This window comes from Asparagus officinalis, chromosome 5, assembly GCF_001876935.1.
Source record: "Asparagus officinalis chromosome 5, Aspof.V1, whole genome shotgun sequence".
Classification (NCBI taxonomy): Eukaryota; Viridiplantae; Streptophyta; class Magnoliopsida; order Asparagales; family Asparagaceae; genus Asparagus; species Asparagus officinalis.
This window is the reverse complement of record NC_033798.1, coordinates 16,829,201-16,835,200: the sequence shown is the minus strand read 5'-3', so window position 1 is coordinate 16,835,200 and position 6,000 is coordinate 16,829,201.

Here is a 6,000-nt window from a genome sequence, read left to right as displayed (position 1 = left end):
TGTATATTTAAAAGTTGTTTGAATAAACTTTTTTTAATGAGTATAATCTCTAATGGCATGATATTAATCATTGAATAAATGATCATAACCATCTAATATGTTTCTATAAAAAAATATGATCTTTCTACCTTAAAGTTCTATGATTCTTTTATTTTTTAAATGTTTTCATCTAAATTATGATTAATCTGTAATGTGTCTTCTCACTCTTTTCTTTAAAAATGTTTTTCGCCTCCCCATCAAGGTTCAGAAGTGCTAAAATTTATTTTAAAATAATATATGATATGGCCAACAATGCTAGTAACAACAATCTAATGAACAATATCTTTTTTCATTTATTTTTGCTAAATAATAATAAGCAAATATATATTGTAACATTTTTTAAATATTTCAAGTGTATTTTGATTTTCTAGATAAGGTTAAGCGTAAATGTTAATTTTTTCCGAAAATAGATGCATTAATACAATATTAGTTGACTTGAGGGTAAAAAAAAAGATCATTTTAGTTATTATATAGTCCAAACGGTCATAATCCTTTTAAACACAAATACCAATATAGACTATTTTAAATTAGTCCGAATGTTAGACTAAAATAGTTCGAGGATAATGCAGTCCTAGGTATTATAGTTCGAGGAATATAATGTTGGATAGCAGGTTCCCAATATGTTTCCTAATTTATTTTGGTAACATGTTATTGGAATTCCTAATCGGTTTTGGTAACATAATTCCAAATCTGTTTTGGTAACAGGTTATTAGGATTCCTAATCTATTTTGTTTTTTGTTTTAGAATTCCTAGTATGTTTATGATTTTAGGATTTCTATATATATGGAATAATTAGAAGAGAGAATTGAGGAGAAAAGTGGGGATATTTGGAGCACAGAAAAGAGGTATTTTCTGAGCTATTGGTTAGTGTTTTGTTTGGAGAGAATTAGAGATTTGTTGGTAAGATTAATTGGTGAGTTTGAACGATTTGTAATCTCACTTTGTACTCTTCTTCTCTATTAGTGAAAAATCCTATCCACTTCTTGCCCCCGTGGACGTAGGCAACTTGCCGAACTACGTTAAAATTGGTTGTTTGTGTTTGTGGCATTGATTTGGTTCGTTTGACCTTCTCTCGACGTTCGTTTGATTTGATTTCTCATAGCACGTTGGTTTGGTTGTTTGGCTTCCGCAGCGCTCAACAAGTAGTATCAGAGCTAGGGTTACGCTTGGGCTTGTAGGCGTCAAAAAATGCTAAGAGATATCCGAATACAGCTCAAAAAGGCAGAAGAACACAAGTATGGGCTGTCTCGCACGCGAGACAGACTTGACTGTCTCGCCGTGCGAGACAGTCTTTACTGTCTCGCTGGCGAGACAGACTTTTACTATCTCGCCCACGCGAGACAGTCTTTACTGTCTCGCTGGCGAGACAGACTTTTACTGTCTCGCCCACGCGAGACAGTCTTTACTGTCTCGCTGGCGAGACAGACTTTTACTGTCTCGCCCACGCGAGACAGTCTTTACTGTCTCCCGCCGAGACAACAAACACTGTCTCGGCAGCCGAGACAGCAAATGCTGTCTCGCGATTTTGTTTTCTGCCAACTGTTCCTAGGGGCTATAAATACCCCCCGAAGGCCATTTTTGAGAGGGGCTGATCATTTTGAGCACTTCAGAGCAGAGAAAGAGCAGAGTTCTTGAGTTTCTGGCAACTCCTTGATATTCAGGCTTTGACTTGATTTCAAGAAGAACGACTATCTTACCTTGATAAGATATCGTTTCAAGTTCTCACTTCGATAAACGAAGTCAGAATCATAAACCCCTCACGATTCGATCAGAATCTGTGATTTGGTGGTCCACGGGCTAACGCACCCCCGGCACAGGCAAAGATCCCACGCAAGCAGCGATCCAAACAACGATCCTGCGTTTGTTTCTCAAGAGTTGTAATTTTCCTTTTGTTGTGTAAAAGAAGTCTTATAAAAAGGCTATTTCTTTTGAATTTATTGTAATCGACTGAAGATATAATGAATTCCATGACAAAATCAACTTTTGACGAAAACAAGCTGGCGACCACAGTGGGAGCCAACGGTCTCGCTGCCGAGACCGTCGTGTCGCAGCCGATCAAGATTCCAGTTGAATCCATGGTCGAATACGAATTCGACCAAACCAAATTTGAGGAATATCTCTCATCATCCTCTTCAAGATCTTCATTGTCTCGTAAATACAAGAGGATCTCACAATTGAGGAAGACCTACATGCCAAAGAAGGCACAAAATGAAAACTCTCTCCGGATTGTTGCTAAGGATTTTACTCGCGACACCTCTACTCACAATGACTCTTATCTAGTTAAAGAGTCATTGAATCAAAGCCCACCGGTACTGACGAAGAGGGTTCGTCAGAGACAGCGTCAGCGCCATGCTCGCCAAATAGCTAAGGCATTTGAACAAACCGACGGAGTTCGTTATTACGCGGATTTAGAGTCGAGGAAACAACAAGTGGTTTGTTCAACACAACGACAAACTACTCACGTTTCTGCACAATTCACGACGGAGGAATGGACACTCGTCAAAAGGGCTCGTTCGACCCTCAAAGAACGTATACAAAAGCGTCGTGCAAACGCAGCTCTTGTCCGTGCTCTCTCACAACAAAGACGAGAAAGGAGGAAAGAAACGGTGATTAAAGAACCACCGAAACTCCGCCAAGTTTGGATTCCAAAGTCTGGACTTATGCAAAATCAGCATTCGGAGCCCGTTAAGACCCCATGCCCGCAAAGGGGTGGTTTTAGACGTGCGACTCCCGATATAATCTTGGATCGCTCAAAGACAAAAATAAATTGTCCTGAGAATGCCAACAAGGTTTTATACCCCCAGAAGAAGACGCATTCACCAAATGATATCGTCATACCTGGGAGGTCATGCCAACAGACGATACGATTTTTTGGTAATCATACCGATAAATCGTATTATCAAGTTAGGGTTGTGAATAATTTCCGAAAGAGAGTTATTCGAGAGATAAACTCTCGTTGTTCCTGTGCGCGACTCGTTAAAGCAGCATTATCAGAATGTGATTGTTTCAAACGAGAAGCCTTCCCACGAAGAGTCTCGATATTCCACAGTCTTTTCACCGAAATGTCGAAGCTTAAGCCGAGGTATTTCTGCAAGAGAAAATCAGCTGCCTTTTCACCGAAATGTCGAAGCTTAAGCCGAGGTATTTCTGCAAGAGAAAATCAGCTGCCCAAGATGATGAATTCCCTGAAGTCACCATCAACGTGGCTGATAAAAGAAAGTTTAAGCGGCATTCAAGTAACTCAAATCCCGACTTTTCCCCGAGAGGAAAAGTTAATCCAAGAATCGCTCAAAGGATGTCTCGACTCCAATTAAGAGCCATCAGGCGCAGAGATTACAAAAGAATGCAAGAAGGAATGTCCTCGGAGGATGAATTCTCGGACACTTATTCGGCAATTGCTTCTGATGATACAATGTCTAGCACAGGACAAACCAGAGAAGTACTCACGATCACCTCTGATCAATTTGCTCAAATACTTCAAGAAGCTCTAGCCAAACAACGTGACAAAATTAGAGCTGAAGTGAAGACAGAAATGGAGTTAGCTATCCAACAAATGAGAGAATTGCTACCTCAGCGGCTTCAATCCCCTGAGTCCAGTCAAAGAACTGAATCCAGCCGCCACACTCAGAAAGTTGTGGATGACAGTGATCTAGAATTGGATGAAGTCATTATGGCCGATACACCTCCCAATAGCATTAACGCTGGGGGTGGTTTAACACATTCTCCCAATAACGATATTGGGAGTGGTTCAATGACACCTCTTACAGGGGGTGGTCTAACTCATCCTCCTCAACGTCATTCGAATGAAGACATAGACGATGACGGGAAAATGAAAGAGCTTGAAAACAAAATCAATGCTTTGATGACGGCTCAAGAAGTTAAGAAGACGGGTATTCCATGTCCCTATCCAAGGGAATGGGATTCAATACCGTACCCGGCAAAGTTCAATCTGATTAACTTCACACCGTTTGAGGGGAAGAGTTCGCCGATTCAGCACTTAATTTATTTCAAGTCTTATTTGGGCATGATCTTTGGAAACGAGGCTTTAATGGTCCGGTCATTCGTTGGCACCCTTTGCGGGCCCGCCTTCGATTGGTACCGACGGCTCAAGCCAGGGAGCATCAATTGTTGGGATGACATGGAAAGTTTATTCCTCAGCAATTTCTTCGATGATGACACCGAAGTGTCAATCGGAATCCTTTTGGATGAGAAGCAAAAAGACGGAGAGTCAGTTGACAATTTTGTCAAACGTTTCCGTAACAAAGCAATGAATTGCAGAGATCCTATTACAGAGGAGTTAATCCTGCAAATATGCCACAATAACCTCTCCATCGATGTCCTGGAAGCTCAGGGGGTCGTGCCATCCACAACTTGGAAGGAGTTAAAATCTCGGGGTGAACAAGCTGAACACTTTCTTAAAAGAAAGAAAGTTGAGAGAGGTCAACCGACGACATCCACAATTCCTGTGAACGCAACTCTCGATCCGATGTTCCAAAAGGAGTATTCTTTCGAAGATGATGAAGCCCCAGCCATATTGGAATACCTCCTCGCTAATGACAAAATCGAGCTACCACCTATTAAAGATCAGGATGGAGCTAAGAGGATTACGGATCCAAACTACTGTGCGTACCACAGAAGGGTTCTTCATCCCACCAAGATTTGCTTTGGACTTAAAAACAAGATCCAAGCCCTAATTGACTCCGGCGTCATAACGACGAAAGAAGTCGAGTAAAGACGACCATACAACTCCAGTGGGTGCACGAGTATAAACTGTTTCCCCACACTCCAAAATGCATATGAGTATAAACTGCTTCTCGATTATCCAACTGAGTACAATGTTAAACCCGGTTTCGCAAAGGAAGCTGGGGGTGGATGATTTATATAACGGGAAGTTCCTGGAGAATCTTATATTCTTAAGGATAACCCGAACATGCGACTGAGGATAACGTACTCCTCGTTACATCCAGTTTTGCAAAGAAAGCTGGGGGTGGATAATTTATGTAACGGGAAGTTCCCGGAAGAATGTTAAATGTAATATTCTTAGGGATAACCCCGATCATTATGAACAAAGTGCTAAACACTAAACTCCTACTATGACTTCCGAATACTCTTTTGCTGAGATGAGATTCGATCACCTCTTTAGATCAATCTTCCCTCACAAAATTCCCATTTTGGTCAAACCTTTAAACAGTTAGGACCAAAGCCAAAATCCCCTCTCGATTCGTTCCATGAACGAGAGGTCCACAAATTGAACGATCAAACCTTTAAACAGTTAGGATCGTCTCAAATTCCCATCTTGGTCAAACCTTTAAACAGTTAGGACCAAAGCCAAAATCCCCTCTCGATTCGTTCCATGAACGAGAGGTCCACAAATTGAACGATCAAACCTTTAAACAGTTAGGATCGTCTCAAATTCCCATCTTGGTCAAACCTTTAAACAGTTAGGACCAAAGCCAAAATCCCCTCTCGATTCGTTCCATGAACGAGAGGTCCACAAATTGAACGATCAAACCTTTAAACAGTTAGGATCGTCTCAAATTCCCATCTTGGTCAAACCTTTAAACAGTTAGGACCAAAGCCAAAATCCCCTCTCGATTCGTTCCATGAACGAGAGGTCCACAAATTGAACGATCAAACCTTTAAACAGTTAGGATCGTCTCAAATTCCCATCTTGGTCAAACCTTTAAACAGTTAGGACCAAAGCCAAAATCCCCTCTCGATTCGTTCCATGAACGAGAGGTCCACAAATTGAACGATCAAACCTTTAAACAGTTAGGATCGTCTCAAATTCCCATCTTGGTCAAACCTTTAAACAGTTAGGACCAAAGCCAAAATCCCCTCTCGATTCGTTCCATGAACGAGAGGTCCACAAATTGAACGATCAAACCTTTAAACAGTTAGGATCGTCTCAAATTCCCATCTTGGTCAAACCTTTAAACAGTTAGGACCAAAGCCAAAATC